The sequence below is a fragment of the Balaenoptera borealis genome (assembly GCF_965194805.1).
Source record: "Balaenoptera borealis genome assembly, chromosome: 4".
NCBI lineage: Eukaryota > Metazoa > Chordata > Mammalia > Artiodactyla > Balaenopteridae > Balaenoptera > Balaenoptera borealis.
In genome coordinates this window covers 66312646-66330598 of record NC_138861.1, presented here as the reverse complement: position 1 = coordinate 66330598, position 17953 = coordinate 66312646, and positions in this window count along the sequence as shown.

Here is a 17953-nt window from a genome sequence, read left to right as displayed (position 1 = left end):
TTCACAATATTATTGTGCCTTTAAAATGTGGGTAACATTACACTCAACAATTACACTTATTAAAATTTAAGGAAATAAATTAATAAAAATGGACTAAAAGATTAAACATAATGGCATTTTTAATGGATAAAAATCAGAAATACTCTAATATTCAATAAGAAGTGCTAAATACATCTATATAATAGACACCATGGAACCATTTAAATGCTTGGAAGAATATGTACATAAAAAAAATAGTTCTAAAATATCAAATTATAAAGGCATATACAAAGCAATTTTTTAATATGGAAAGAAGGCATGTTCCATTAATGACATTTGTATATGACTGGTGAGATAATTTCTGCCTTTTATTTTTGTATTTTCTACCATTAGCATTTATTATTTGTATAAAAATACAGATTATTTTTTTGTAGAAAAATCAAAGTAAAAAAATTCCAGAAGAAAATGTGTATGTACTTATACACACACACAGAAAGAAAAAATAAAATAAAGAAGGAGAAACAGAGGAATAGAAGAGAGTTGAAAGACAGTGATAATGAGTAACCTTATACTACCATAAATTTGTAAAATAAAATTATTTCAGTTGGCCCCTGCCCCTATTCTAAAAACAGGGGTGATCATTTGTTTGATTTAATCGCTTTTGGCATGTCCACAATATTTCCAAGTATTCTGACAATTCTGGTAGGCATAATTTCTATCCTCTACCTCATGTTTCAGTGCATTTCCTGCTGGAATCTCCAAAGCCCCCACTTGGTTGATGGCACTTCTGTTCCTGTTTTCTTTCCACACTGACTTACTTCATAATTGGCAAAACATCCCTATAACTTTGCTTCAGAATGTGTAGGTTCTGAATAGGATAGCTAATTTTCTTAAAATACATGAAAAAAGAGGAGTATTTTTTTCACAGTCAGTGAAAATTGATATTTGACTTCAATGTCCTATAATTTTATGGCCTGGAATATCACAGAGAATTTCTCTGGAGCAATACTTTTCATCAGATTCTTTCTGAGTGTCTATTTTTCTGATTTTCTTCTTTCCACCCTTCTTCATCTTTCCCTTTACCATGCACCTAAATTTCCATTTTTTCAACTAAGTAAAATAGTCCCAAAGTCATTTTCTTCAGTAAACTTATGCCACAGATTCTCAACAATCATAACTCAAAAAATCCATGAAGGGCTTTCCCTAGTCCAGTTGGCTCAAAATGGAGCCTTCTGAAATAACAATTTTTCCTTCATGTTCCCTCCATGTTACTTTTATAAAAACATGTCTTTCCTCCATGTTACTCTTATAAAAACATGAAAGCTATTTGGATAGGACAAATATATATTATTAGCTATTTTAAAGTGATAAAAGGACATAAGGTAAATGTGGAAATGTTACTGATTGTAGTAAAACTAGTTGATTCCATTAAAGATACTATCAGACACTATGATCAAGTGAGATTTATCACAGGGATGCAAGGATTCTTCAATGTACACAAATCAATGTGACACACCATAATAACAAATTGAAGAATAAAAACCATATGATCACCTCAACAGATGCAGAAAACGCTTTTGACAAAATTCAACACCCATGTATGATAAAAATGCTCCAGAAAGTGGGCATAGAAGGAACCTACCTCAACATAATAAAGGCCATATATGACAAACCCACAGCAAACATCATTCTCAATGGTGAAAAACTGAAAGCATTTCCTCTAAGATCAGGAAGAATACAAGGATGTCCACTCTCACCAATATTATTCAACATAGTTTTGGAAGTCCTAGCTATGGCAATCAGAGAAGAAAAAGAAATATAAGGAATCCAAATTGGAAAAGAAGAAGTAGAATTGTCACTGTTTGCAGATGACATGATACTATACACAGAAAATCCTAAAGATGCCACCAGAAAAATACCAGAGCTCATCAATGAATTTGGAAAAGTTGCAGGCTACAAAATTAATACACAGAAATCTCTTGCATTCCTATACACTAACAACAAAAGATCAGAAAGAGAAATTAAGGAAACAATCCCATTTACCATTGCAACAAAGAGAATAAAATACCTAGGAATAAACCTACCTAAGGAGGCAAAAAATCTGTACTCAGAAAACTATAAGATACTGATGAAAGAAATCAAAGATGACACAAACAGATATACCATGTTCTTGGAATGGAAGAATCAATATTGTGAAAATGACTAGACTACCCAAGGCAATCTACAGATTCAATGCAATCCCTATCAAATTACCAATAGCATTTTTCACAGAGTTAGAACCAAATATTTTACAGTTTGTATGGAAACACAAAAGACCCTGGATAGTGAAAGCAATCTTGAGAAAGAAAAACAGAGTTGGAGGAATCAAGCTCCCTGACTCAGGCTATACTGCAAAGCTACAGTAATCAAAACAGTATGGTACTGGCACAAAAACAGAAATATAGATCAAAGAAACAGGATAGAAAGCCCAGAGATAAACCCACGCACCTATCATCACCTAATCTATGACAAAGGAGGCAAAAATATACAATGGAGAAAAGACAGTCTCTTCAACAAGTGGTGCTGGGAAAACTGGACAGCTACATGTAAAAGAATGAAATTAGAACACTCCCTAACACCATACACAAAAATAAACTCAAAATGGATTAAAGACCTAAATGTAAGACTTGACACTGTAAAACTCTTAGAGGAAAACATAGGCAGAACACTCTGATATCAATTGCAGCAAGATCTTTTTTGATCTGCCTCCTAGAGTAATGAAAATAAAAACAAATATAAACAAATGGGATCTAATTAAACCTAAAAGCTTTTGCACAGCAAAGGAAACCATAAACAAGAAAAAAAGACAGCCCTCAGAATGGGAGAAAATATTTGCAAATGAAGCAACTGACAAGGGATTAATCTCCAAAATATACAAACAGCTCATGCAGCTCAATATCAAAAACCAAACAACCCAAGCAAAAAATGGGCAGAAGATCTAAATAAACATTTCTCCAAGAAGACATACAGATGGCCAAAAAGCACATGAAAAGATGCTCAACATCACTAATTATTAGAGAAATGCAAATCAAAACTACAATGAGGTATCACCTCACACCAGTCAGTCAGAATGGCCATCATCAAAAAAATCTACAAACATTAAATGCTGGAGAGGGTATGGAGAAAAGGGAACCCTCCTACACTGTTGGTGGGAAGGTAAATTGGTACAGCCACTATGGAGGACAATATGGAGGTTCCTTGAAAAACTAAAAATAGAACTACCATATGACCCAGCAATCTCACTCCTGGCATATACCCAGAGAAAACCATAATTCCAAAAAGATACATGCACCCCAATGTTCACTGCAGCGCTATTTACAGTAGTCAAGACATGGAAACAACCTAAATGTCCATAGATGGAGGAATGGATAAAAAAGATGCGGTACATATATACAATACAATGGAATATTACTCAGCTGTAAAAAGAACAAAATAATGCCATTTGCAGCAACATGGATGAACCTAGAGACTGTCATACTGAGAGAAGTAAGTGAGACACAGAAAGACAAGTACCATATGATATCACTTAAATGTGGAATAAAAAAAAAGGGTACAAATGAACTTATTTATAAAACAGAAATTAGAGTCATGGATGTAGAAGTCAAATTAATGGTTACTAGTAGGGAATAAGGGAGGGATAAATTGGGAGATTGGGATTGACATATACACATTATTATATATAAAAGAGATAACTAATAAGAACCTGCTGTATAGCACAGGGAACTCTACTCAATACGCTGTCATGGCCTATGCAGAAAGAATCTAAAAAAAAAAGAAAGAAACTTATTCACTTTGCTGACACCTGAAACTAACACAACATTGTAAATCAACTATACTGCAATAAATTTTTTTTTAAAAAGATACTATCAGTCCTTTTTGGCTGTAGCTGAACATAGATTTAACTGTCAGTACTGATCGCCTCTGAGGAAGAACATGATTCACCAAAAGGACTAAGCATGAACATACATCACAAATCAAAACCTTGGTTTAGAATTCAACAATAATTTTTATTGTTAGACTGAATTTGTTTATTAAATATAAATTACAAAAAATATGAAAATGGGTGTATTTCATAAATATATTATTTTAAATATTAAACAAATAATTTTTCCAGAGAACAAAATGTCTAGGGGAAAAAAACTTCCTTTTCTTTACTTTTATAAAATATATTCCCAGCATTATTGTGTCTTAGAATCAAATTCCATTCCATGTTTAGAATTAAAAAAAAAAGGAATAAGAAAAATGCCCAAAACTGCAGAATGGAAATGCCCCCATTTGTTATTTAAAAAAAATCACTTCCAGTCACTTGCTCATAGCTTGTGTGTGAAGCTTCCTTGCAGACTTACACAGTGGACTAGTCTGAGGACAAAGGTTTTTGTAGGTCCGCCAACGGGAGATAAATAGAAGAGAACAGTAGTACCTTGAAAATGTGACAGGGTCCCAAAACACAAACTTCTAAAACACTGTATTTTCTCTTAAGGTTTTGCCTGTCAAAACTATTTTACTACAAGTGCATTTTTGTAGACATTTCATTTTGAAATAACTATAGATTCATAAGACATTGCAAAGAAATGTAGAGAAGAGTCACATTACCCTTCCCTAAATCCCTAAATCTCCCCTAATGTTAACGTGACACATTTATAATACAAAATCAAAACCAAGAAATATCATTGATACAATTTATAGAGCTTATTCACATTTCAACAGTTATACATGCACTCATTTGTGTGTGTGTGTGTGTGTGTGTGTGTGTGTGTGTGTGTGTATGAGCGTGTATGTCTATGCAATTTTATTTCATGTGTATGTAGCCTTGTGTATCCTCCAGGAAAATCAGGATACTCATACCATCACTAAAATATTCCCTCATGTTATCTTTTATATCCACACATATCCCTCTACCCCATTCCCTGGAAACCATTAATAAATCCTCCATTTACATTATGCCATTTTACAAGGCTACATAAGTGGAATGATATAATATGTACCCTTTTGAGACTGGCTTTATTCATTCAGTATAATTTCCTTGAGATTCATCCAAGTTGTTGGCATATCAATAGCTCATTCCCTTTGATTGCTGAGTAGTAGTCCGTGGTATGGATGTACCACAGTTTGTTTAATCGTTCACTAATTGAAGGACAGATGAGTAGCTTCCAGCTTTGGGCTGCTACAAATAAAGCTGCTATGAACATTCGTGAACGAGTTCCTGTGTGAAAATAAGTTTCATATCTTTGGAGTAAGTGCTCACAAGTGCAATTGTTAAGCCAAATGTTATGCCATTTTCATCATTAATTTTTAAAGATATGTGGTTTACAGCCACTCCATTTGCACCTCCAACTTATTCAACAGAAACAGGATAAATCATATCCAACTGTATAATAAATCTCTGTAAAAAGAAAATGTTAGGACACACAAAGATATTCAACATGTACACAAAACAGCAAGTGAAATAGTCAATGGAATATTAAATAAATAAAAAAGAATATTTGAAGGAAAAATTTCAGAAAATTAAATGAATATCTTGATATGCAAATTCCACAATAACATTTCTATATTGAAACTTTAAGTATCATAATAATAACTATCTTAATGAAATAATAGTCACACAAACTCTTACTTCCTTGATTTATTTAAAATAGACTCTTCAACCTCATTATTTCTCCTTAAAAATTTTTAGACTCTTTACACATATTCCAGTACCTGAATGAGTAACTCATATCACTTCATCCCAAACTGACATTTCAAAAGATGAGTTCAAATACATTTGCAGAGATATTTTTGAGTTCACTCAAGCTGAGCAGTACTTCTTATATTTTGAAATGTCAGACAGCTGGTCTGAGGAAAATGGAAACAGATCTCTTTTTTAAACATCATCATACATGTGGGCACAGGATTATGACTTGGTTTCTCCAAGCACACTGTGGAAAAAATTACATATTTATTTGTGTGCAATGGTTTTCCAGAAAAAAAAAAAAAAACTGAAAACACTAGAAAAGCAAGAATCAACTATTTTAATGACTTTGTACTGGGAGTTTTACTTGAGGTCCATTTTTGTATCTTCCCACTTTGGATTTTCTAATTGTTTTAAGTGGGTTAAAACTTTCATTTTCATGTAGTAATATAGTACTATGAAAATTCAAGAACTCTATTATATAGACCAAATATCTTACTAGGGTTTTTGAAACCTAAATTTCACATTAAAAATATTTTTAAAAATTGCAAACAACTACATAAAATATTCATGTACCCTTAATTCCACATGAATAAACTTTCACAGCTCCCAGATTTGCCCAAATTAAAAATACTGATGAATTTGTGCGTTATATAAAGGTAGCAGATAGAACTCAAGCATCTGCTTTAGATTACCTCTAAAACTCTACTAAAGTTACTAATAAAGAGATTTTAAAAAAACAAACAGAAAGTCGTAATGAGCAAGAGAACAGGCAAGGAGACAACAGAAAACTATCTTGGAAGATAAGACTGCAAATGGCTGAGTGGTAAATAATCTAAGAGGCCCAAGAAAGTTGAATCCTAAATCAACAAGTGGAAAAACTAATTAGCTACCTGATTTTTATAAGTTCCAACAAGAAAGGTTGCTTTCAGAAGATAAAATTGATAGAATGCCTGATGCATTTTAATACAAGGAGAAGAGTAATATAATTAGCAATTTTTTGGAGATATTTCACTGATAGGTAGAAAGAACAAGACTGTTATTCAGGGAAAACATAGGTTTAAGGAAAAGACAAGTAATCATATGATAACTCTTGAATGACCTGTTGATAGCAATCACATAGTAAGAACAATGCAAATGGTGAATGTAGATCTAGTAAAATTTCTGATAAATAGATGTGATTGAAGGATGTGAGAGAATGGTTATAGAGGGGAATTATTAAAGAGAACAAAATCCTTATCTTTATTATTACAAAATCAATAGATAATGCATAAACCTTAAATAGAGATGCTGAAGTATTTACATGTTATTTAGAAATACAGTGTTAACATACAAAAATAATCAGCTAAAAGGGTCAAAATTGTTGATTTTGGAGATAAAGATGTTAGGAGCAGAGACACGGAAGCACTGTTTTATTAATAAATTTTATAACTATGTGTCTTTAAATTATACCCATGTATAACATTTATTAAAATAAAACTAAAATGAAATAATATAGTTTATGTGGTTTTAAATATTTCAAAAATATTTAACATATATGTAGTATTCTTCAATTTGTATTTTTAATGTCAGAATTATATTTACAACTCCTATACATGTCAATAAATATACATCTCTTTCAGAAAGTTATCCATTTTTTAGTTATCCATTTTTTCTACTGTTTGCAATTTAATAAAAATTCTTGCACATGTAAGAGTTTATTTAAATTTACATACTTAGAAATGGAATTAAAGGATTGTAAGATTCAAATTTTAATCTTACCTAAATATTGCAAACTCGTTCTCTATAATGTCTGTAAAATTTTTCAATTGAAATATTCCAAATTTGGCAAGGGACGAATATTGTTACCGCTCCCCTCTCCAAAGAGGGGAAGTGGTTCTCCTTTGACCACTGACTTCTGAGAAAACAGTTTATTTATTGGTAAGTTCTATAGTGACTTTATTGCTATATTTCTTTTTTTTTTTTAATTTTTAAATTTTTTTTTATTTTTTATTTTTGATGTGGAACATTTTTTTTAAAGTCTTTATTGAATTTGTTACAATATTGCTTCTGTTTTATGTTTTTGGTTTTTTGGCCCCGAGGCTTGTGGGATCTTAGCTCCCCAACCAGGGATTGAACCTGCACCACCTGCATTGGAAGGCGAAGTCTCAACTACCGGACTGCCAGGGAAGTCCCTATTGCTATATTTCTATAGTGACTTTCCTCTAAGGAGTTCATGGGGTTTCTTTTTTGTTTTGTTTTGTTTATGCAGCAATAAATGCAGGAGGACAGTGAAGCAAAGTCAATAGAAGTTTAACAGAAAAACAATTTTAATTCAGAACCGTTTTGTCCCTCAAAGACATTGTTCCTGTGTGGAGGAAACATTCAGAGCCCTGTATAGCTTCAAAAGAATAACACTCAAATATATTTTCCTCAAAAAATTTCTGGAATAATTTTTCCATATCACCAAGAATTGAGCAAAATATGAACAAAGGAATGGCTATGAACATTTAACAGCTAAAAAACCAAGATAAATGTGTGAAGGTATTAAAGTCTATTGGAAAGCATAGGGTTTTAATGCATTTAAATAACTATTGTAATTATAACTCCAAAATAGAATGTTTAAGTATAAAAAAAAAACTTAAATGATAAATTTATTTTTTAAATATGTTGCTTGTGACCTCAAGATAAATTACATGTGAACTGAGGAAAATGTTAGGGAAGAAATGTAAGGAAAATGAGTAAGAGAGACTAAAAATAAATGGTTTAATTTTAATACTAATAAACCCTTTTTTTAAAAAAAAATTCAAAATCTTTAATTGAAATTAGCACCCTAAGTTTTAAATCACTGCAGAGAGAAGTGCCAGTAAAACAAAAAATGGAACAAAAAGGAACCCAAAAAAGCATAAAATAAAATCATACATTGGACCAAATATAAAGTTATTTAAGTAAATATGAGCAGCTTAAATTATTTAATTAAAATTTAAGATACTCAAACTGAATATAAGGAAAAACTATTCATTGTTTTTGGTTCATAGATGATCTCTTGTAGAAAATTATCTTTCAAACAAAACCTGAGGGATAAGAAAGTTTGAAAATGATTTAGATAATATTTGAAATGATGGAAATACAAGAGGAAATGAGAAATGAGAAAATACAAGAAGAATTCAGCAATGGGATAGAATGTAATATCCTTCTGACTTCTCTGCCTGTGAAATTTCTTCTCATTCTATAATAATCTGCTCTAATGTCACTTCTTCAAGTATTTACGAATAGGCCACAACATTAAAAAATGAATGATGCTTTCCTTGCATTTTTGTATTACTTCCAAGGTAGCATTTAGATTTGGTGATACTTATGACTCCTGTACCATATAAAGTCTTTAGTGGCAGGAAACATGCACTAGTAATTTTTGTTGTCAATGTCTACAGTAATTTGAGATGTGTATATATGCAAACCATGTTTTTGAATTGAGTTGAATTGATTTTTTAAAAGTTCTCAGCCTCCTTACTCATAGGTAAGAACTTTTCATACTTTGTGATTGTGTGATAACTACTTTATGTTAGAATTATGTCTAATTCATATATCTTTGGATGTGATTAGGAATGTTTTTAAACTCTAAGATCATCGTATATTTACTTGCAAAATGCTAAAAATAAAATGCATATTTTTAAGTATCTTTGCATTTAGAAGACCCACAGATTTTCAGTCTGGCAACACAAAAATACATTAAAATAATATAGATTTTATAAATAAATACACAGTGCATTTTCCCTGTATTCTTTACTTTCTCCCATCTTCTTACTAAATAACCTTTAATGAGTTATATTTTAGAATAGTAGCAAAACTGAGACACAATTTGAGGCAAACTGCTTTAAATCTTTTTAGCTTAACCTTAATGAAATCACAAAAACAACTGTGATATCAAGGATTAAATCTACATTGGTACTTGGACCTGGGTTTATGTTTGTTTGTTTGTTCTGAGTGGAATACATTTTTCCTTTCAGGTTATTGAAAAATGTTTGATGGTATCCTGAGTATCAATTTTAAATAGAAGTCTAAATTAAAAAGCAGAAAAGAAAAAATAAACCTTGTTTTAGTTATGAGTAACTGAAATCATCTCACTATTTTATTTAAGCAAAAAGCAGTTAACTTTTAGTTAATAATGTATTAGAAAGACATGCATGAAATTCTAATGAAGCTGTGCATGTGTATAATTACTATTCAGATTTGCACACAACTACTGGTAAAATTGCTGTAATTGTGTTTGCAAGTGTGGCTGAAAAAAATGACTAATGAAAATCCATTTTCACAATTTTTACAATTCTTTCTTATAACCATTTCTAGAACTGAGTTTTTCATTGTTTTCAAGTCAGTTTCAGCCTCAGCCTTATAGTCCAGTCTGTTCACATGTGCCTTAGGTTGGAAATTGCTAATTAGTGCAGACAAATTCATTTAGTCATTCTGGTTCTTTTTCAGGTGTTTAGGTGCTCTAAGTTGAGGGAATTTTACTTTGAGTTGTAAAGCACTTTCTTTGCATTCTTTCTGTCTGAATTGCAGTTCTCAGAGCTGAAATAGGGAACTCAATTAGAAGACATTTTAGGTACTCATCGATTATATTAAAGCACAGTGGTATTTCAGGTCATGCATCTTCCAGAAATGAAGACTCTATAATTTGGTTAGCAGTGAAAAGAAAATATTAATTGTTCCATGTTTGTTAACCTGAAGCATATAAATTAATGGTAATGTTATCCCAAAATTGAACACCTGCCCAGAGCTATAGGACACAGACATAAAAAGCCTTAAATGCAAACTCTGTACCTGTGAAAGAATTGATGAATACAGCTAAGTCCAACTTGTAAAAATGGTGCAGATTTGTTTGTTTCTGCAGAGGTCTCTGCTTCTCTGTGGAATGCCAGCTTAAGACAAAGATGTATTCAGCTCATGACTCAAATATTTTGGGAGTTCTGCTGGAATTTACATTGACTAAGAATGCTGTGGGGAAATGATTCATCCTGAAAGAAAATTGTGTCTAATTATGTACCTTCTCCCAAACTTTATATTCTATCGTTCAAAAAAAATCATTGTCTTTAGTTATTTATGTATGAATTACCTGAAAATCATAATATTATTAATACTATTTATACATGTAGAATAGCATAATTATGTTATCATAAGCATTATTGGAACGTGACTGTTTCTTCTGTATTTGCCATTTAGTACTAAATATACAGAGGAAATAATGCTGACAAAATTTCTAAATAGGCAGGTGCAGAGCTATTGTTCTTTCTATCATTAACCCTAGGCTTTCTCTAGACAACGGATCCCCAAAGTTTTTTGATAATACAACCCACCATTAAAATATTTTTGGACAAATATCCCCAAATATGTTTATTTATTTATAAATTGTTTACACATACTTCTTTACTGATGCAATATGTACTACATTGTAAACCATCACAAAATACAAAGATGTTATAAGTGATTAGGTTTAAAGATTTTAATAATTACAGATGTACATTTATACTTCAAATTGTCTTTTTGATGACTTCGAAGTTTTTACAAACCTCTTGTCATATCATTTAGACCATCACTGTTTTTGTATGGCAGGGTGGCAGACCAGAAGATTGAACTTGATTGATAAGTATCAGTTCTGCCATATTCTGATATTTGTTCATGTTTGGATTATTAATCATATATTATCTTTAACATATGTTTATTTGGCAGAAATATTTGTAGGCCACTTGTCCATTTGTAAGCATTGTATTAATTAATTAAGCCTATAAAATATATAGTATGTAAGTCCATTCAACTGTGCACGTGCAAACTTCAATAAGTCAGAAAATTCTCAGCAAATAGAAGTGTGACTCTGTCAGCCTCTCCAGGATGTGGAACTTCTACTGTTTACGCAGGAAACATTGCATGCCATCTGTGATATGTGACAGAAAAAAAAGGGACTAAGTAAGGAACCAGTGTTAGTCTGCATATTCAAACTCTCCAAGGGATTGTCCCCAGTTTGCAGGCAGCCTCCTTAGACCATTCGTCTTCCAGTTGGGGTACAGATAGCCTGGGGTTACAAGATACAACAAGCTCAGATGCTTTTAAGGAAATTCATTTTCTGATCCTCACTTCCATATGGATTCTTTCCTAAGACAGATTAAGGTTTCTGAGTCAAGCAGCTTCTTTCCTACATCTCCCTTCTCCAGTACATTTATCTACACCTTATATTAAAAGGATAGGTTTGAATAAAATTCTGTGGAGGCATTGGGATTGAACATGATCTAAAGAAGTAAAGACCACATAGTATTATACTTGTTCATGTATTTCTTTTTAATTATTAATGTTGTGTTTCAAATCATTATTATATTTAGATCTCACTGTATGTTATTAAAAGACTGACATAACCTGTCCATTTTAAAATAGCAATATTTAATGAGCAAAATTTCAAAAGTTTTAGCTATTTAAACTGTTAGAATTTAATTGTCAACCTAAAAATTTTCTTGAAAATACTTGTTTTATTCTAAATTATTGTAGGGGATATATGAGGGGAAAATACTTTTAAAAGACACTGCTTTAGCCGGGCACTATCATTTTAGCATCAGCGTATATTGGAAGTTAATATTTTTGAATGATAAGATACAGTCAGATTTTAGCCACCAGATAATAGTGTCCTGGTAGGAGAAAGAGGGAGGGATGGAGAGAGAAAGAGAGAGAAAAAGAGAGAGAGAATAAATATGAGAGAAAGACAGGAGGCTTTTAGAGCTGATGTAAAACTGATAGTTATTTATAGGTTTAATTACTGATATGCCTGAATGCAATCAACAATAATTCTGTGTCATGTCTCCTAGATCTTCCTAATGGATCATGTGTTTGAGGAGAGTCTTCTATGTCAAAGTGATTTTTAACGTAATTGTTTTATTATAATTATAATTACTATTATTACTACCACTATTACTGTTACTACATGGATGTTTAGGGTATAGGACAACTGACCAATTTTTCATGGGTCATTATATGCCACAGTCCATATAGTCAAATTTTGTAAGACTGTATGTGAGTTTTGCATTCATTCTGGATATGCTTAACAACTACTACATTATCTTTAACAAATATTATTTTTTTATTGTAAAATCTTGCTTTTATCATTGATGCTTCCAAATAGTTCCAGGTAGCAAGTTGCTATTTTCATAACACCTCTGCATTAAATTAAAAGGAAAACATCACTTTAAGCTCTCATTGTTTCTAATTAGCAAGAAAAAGAAAATTTTTCAATAAATAGAAATCACACAGATGCATGCACATATTGCATTTTAGAAGGAAGACATAATGAACCAGAATTATTCACTTAGGGAACATGGAAAAAATAAATGATTAAAAATAATCCCATTATCCAAATGCCATGGTCTACATTGCTGTACTCTATGAGTATGTAGGAAACTAGAAATTATGAAATTCAATTCAAAAGGTAATATTTTAATAAAAGATAGAACATTTTGTTATGAAGACTTTGTCCTAGTGATGTTTACTGAAAAGTTTTTTGATAATGATGACAGTTTTTATAATTTTTAATAGAGATATTAAAATATGAAGAATAGCATTGATGACACTGGATGTTTTATGTTTTCTTTGTGCCATTTACTTTATATGTGTTATTATTCCTTCTAATATGTACATTCTTTTGACTAAATTTCCTTTGTACTACCTACTTGTATGTAATGTGCAATGTATCTCTGACTATATTTTCTCTGTTTTGTTTTTCTTCCTCGTCATACAACTGGACTATTTTTTCCAGGCTCCTTTTCAGTGATGTGTGGCCACTTGGCTTAGGTTCAAGTAATTGAATAGGAAGTAATCAGCTTTCCTTTCTGGAACAGACAATAAACACATGCTCCTTCTTAATACCAAGGCTATGCTCTTGCCATCAGTTGACTGAATGAGGAGGAATTCAAGGATTTAGAGGCAAGCAAAACTATGATATGGAAGGATCCTGGGGGTCCAGATGACTCTGTAGAGCAAGGCTCCCATGAGGGTCTGTCCCCTCTGTGATATAAGTGAGAAATAAACTAATTGTATAAAACCAGTGTGATATAGTGGTTTGTTTGTTAAATCAGTTAGCCTACTCTGGCTAATACATCATGTCGTGGGTGACTTTGAGCCATAGGTTAATTAATACAACCTTATCTTAGGTGCTTGTGATATCAAGCCATCCTTCTTCTCATTGCCAGGATACATTTTATATCAAACAGCTGTTGAATAGCTGCTTATTTCTAAATCATTGCTTTGGTTCACTATCCTCTTATAGTTCCTATTATGATCCCAATTCCCTCAATATTTTGATGTTTGTTTTACTCACTTCTTTTTCAGGTTTCCCTCATCTTGGAGTCCCTGCCTTTTCTTCTATACAAATCTCAACTTTCCGTCCAGATTCTAATAAAGTTCTACAACCTTTCTAAGCCTTTCCTGACAATCCCCATCCCTTTTTCATGTCAGACCCTTCTCCACAAAACCCCAGTCCCATCTCCTATCATACTGACCCCTCACTCACATTGTCCTTCCCTGCTCCTTTTCTGATATGCCAAGCTTATTTCCCCTGATGCTTCTTCATTTATTTACCTATATTCCTGAAACTCTATTAACCCTAAAATCCCTCATAGTTTTCATTCTTATTTCATTCAGATCTCTTACTATGTGACATGTCTCAGAACAGAGTTCCCCAATTACCCTGCTTAAATTAGTTCTCCCAAAGGCTATCATTCTGCATCCCCTTATTTTGCTATATTTTTTCTAGTGTTTACAATCTGATCTGATATGCGATATATCTGTTCATTTATTCATTTTCTGTCCCCTTCCCTAGAATGTAAGCTTGCCCAGAGTAGGGGATTGATCTATTCTATGCCCTATATCTAGCCATAGAACAGTGCCTGATATATAAATGGGGTTCTATAAGCATAGAATGAATGAATGAATCAGTGAAGCACCCTTCTGAAATTTTATATTAATGGTGGTTAAAACCAAAACCACTTTTGGTACCTTTCAGATGCATTGCCTCATTTGAGCCTCTCTCTCTCTCCCTCTCTCCCTATTTCTCTTTCACATATTTTATTATTTAGAGATGAACACAACAAAACTCAAAATTACCCTCTTATGAAATTGCAGAGGTAGAATCCACGACTTTTGACTCTGGACCCTGAATGATTACCACAACGACATACACACACCATCAGACAGTATGCAGATTCAGTCTTAAATGTAATACCTAATTATTACTTCTTTAGTATTTGCCCATTATGTTAATATGCTTTGTTTCTTTATAACTACATTGTAACCCTGTTGAAAGAAAAGATCATACCTTAATATTATGGCAAGAGCTTGCATTTGCTCAAATATTTCCACTGATTTACTCACTTATTATTTGTTCAGAAAATACATTCCTTATAGCTCAACACAGTATCATTTAAAATTTTTGCTTTAAATATAACATGATTCCTTGATTACATACAATATATGTTTTACACTTTAAGAACTACTTTCTAGCCATTGTTTAATTAAAATATAAACAATGGCAGTGTTTTACATTCAGTGCAAAGCAATAAAAACTGAAAGCTCTTACTTGTTCTGTGGCATATTTACTTAGTCTGAAATGAATACTGTTTGAATAAATTCATTGAATAAATACATGACTAAATGGAATTTTGTCATGCCTTTTCTTTCTTTGAGTGACACACCATGTGCCACAAAATGCTGCTACCTTTCACACATTGGGTGGCCTTCATTTATATTTGAACATTTTTTTCTCATGCAAAATGTTCTCAAATAGTTGTAAAGCAGTAAGAGGAATAATTTAACATCATGGTAATAACTTATGCTGCACTTTTTAAACAAAATGCACTATTCTCCATTAAGTCATGTAAACTATGTATAGGGTTTACATTAAAATACAATGCTTGCATTGAAGCACAAGAGAAAGCTCTCCTAGGGATTGGCCTGTTTGAGATTTCTTACATACTTTTACACTCTGCTTTTGGATTGTAGAATTATGTACTTTTTGATTCTTAGGGATGGTTTCTCTAACTAGCTTTTGCCAGGCAGTGTTAAAACTTTAACCATTCAGGATGTTTTCTAATCACCTTTTCTAAAAGGAAAAAGTGACTATATATTTCTTTAATCTTTGATTCCAATTATCAATTGTACTTGAGATACAATTTTCCACTCAATCAGAAACTTACTCCCAGATAGATGTTTCTAAAGTAATACCCTCTTTTGCAACTCTTATCCCCACATCCTCCTTTATTTCCCTTCACAGCCCTTATGCACCTGATATATATTAACTGTTTTATTTTCTTATTCTCTGCCTTCCTCTTCTAGAATGATATGCTGCATGAAACCAGGCACTTTTGTCATTGCTTTTTCAAAAAATTATCTTATCTCTAAGTACTAGCATATAGTATGATCCATCAACATTTCTTGAATGAAAGGATGAATACATAGATGAATTAAAGTTTCATTTCTAGTGAAATGAAAATTAGCTATGTTGAATCTACCAAGTTTCAAAAAGATTCATCACACTTGTATGCTATTTCAATCCAGAATGAAAGCTAAGTTACACATACTTTTAAAAAATATGATTAAAAAGGACCATAAACCTGTCCTCTAATTATTTAATTGCATAATCTTAAAATTTAAATATAAATAAATCAGTTAACTCATTTTTTAATATTCTTTAAAGTCACATGTCATAGCTTATTCTTGTTCTGTCACATACATTTCTGGCAAAGATGATTCGAGTTCTCATTTAGAAACACTGGCAACTTATTTTAAAATAGCCTATTTGTTCTTCTCTTGCTAGATGTGTGAGACACAGAAATAGAATACTGTGTGATGGAACAGATGCTGTAGCAATGGTGAGTTTATATGAGGATGCTGATGACAGATGCCACCTTAAAGCATTAGCCAATAAAAAAGCACGGGTATTACACTACTTACAATTACTCATATGAGCTGGGCTGTGGGCAATCCCAACTGCACAATCTCACTCTCATGTGCTGTAAGTGATCTTGTATTATGGATATAATAAATATCCAAAATTAATTTAAAAGGAAATAACGAAAATTGTATTTTACGGCACGTAGCATGAATCACCTCAGGTTTTTTCTTAGGGAAGTGCTTTATTCTCTACGGCAAGAAGAAAGAAACTAAAACCAAAATTTATTCAAAACAGAATCCACTGGAGATAGTTAAGTAACTTTGAAGATTAAACCAAGAACACATTTTTCAATAGAGAATATATTATTTATAACAGTAAGGAGTATATTTACTAGGATTATTTTCCCTTTTTTTGAACAGCTTACAAATATGAACAGTTGAAATCCTACTAAAATTAATTGGAGGGAATCTCCAATTATTTTCTTAGTGAGGAATTATGTTTTATTCTACATCACTAAAAATAAATGTGCATTTCACTTAAAGCAGTTTTATTTAGATAGTTTGAAAATAGTCATTCAAGGACACTTTTGAACCTGCATATGTAAAATAATTAAATTGAAAACCAGTCAATATATTTTGGTCATCTTACAGTCCTGCCAGAATTCCATTTCACCAGGTTTTCTATTTCTATTATTGATTATTTCAGCAGCAGAGGTAACTCAAATGAAAAAATTATATTTGCCTTGTTCAATTATGTCAAGTTTGGATGGCTCAAAACACAGATTCAGAGACAAGAATTTGGGTACAAGGAATGTATGTGAGAGAGGATCCCAGGAAGTGCAAGTAAGAAAGTGTGAGGCAGGGAAGAGAAGCTTGGGTTATGGGCACTTAGCCCTCTAAAGACCCTCTGGAAAACGATATGGAGCAGGCTTCAGAATCATCCTTCCAGAAAGGGGAAATCTTGTTATTATTCATTGACCACCCCATTCCCCATTGTTTCAAGGTTCAAGCAAGTTCTTAGGTACCAATAAAGTCTTCAACAATAATGTATTGTATTCTTAAAATTCACTAAGGGGGTAGAGCTTATGTTAAACATTCTTACCATCATGCACCTACAAAATCATCATCATCCTCATCTAGGGGATGGGAGGAAACTTTGGGAAGTAATGGATCTGTCTATGGTACTGATAGTGGTCAGCGATGATTTCATGGGTATATACTTATCCCAAAACTCAAGGAGTTGTGTACATTAAATATGTACAGCTTCTTACATGTCAATCATACTTCAATCAAGTGATTTAAAAAGTCCTCACAAGACAAAACTAAAGAAGGTCTTACCTAAATAGACATTTCTCCAAAGAAGAT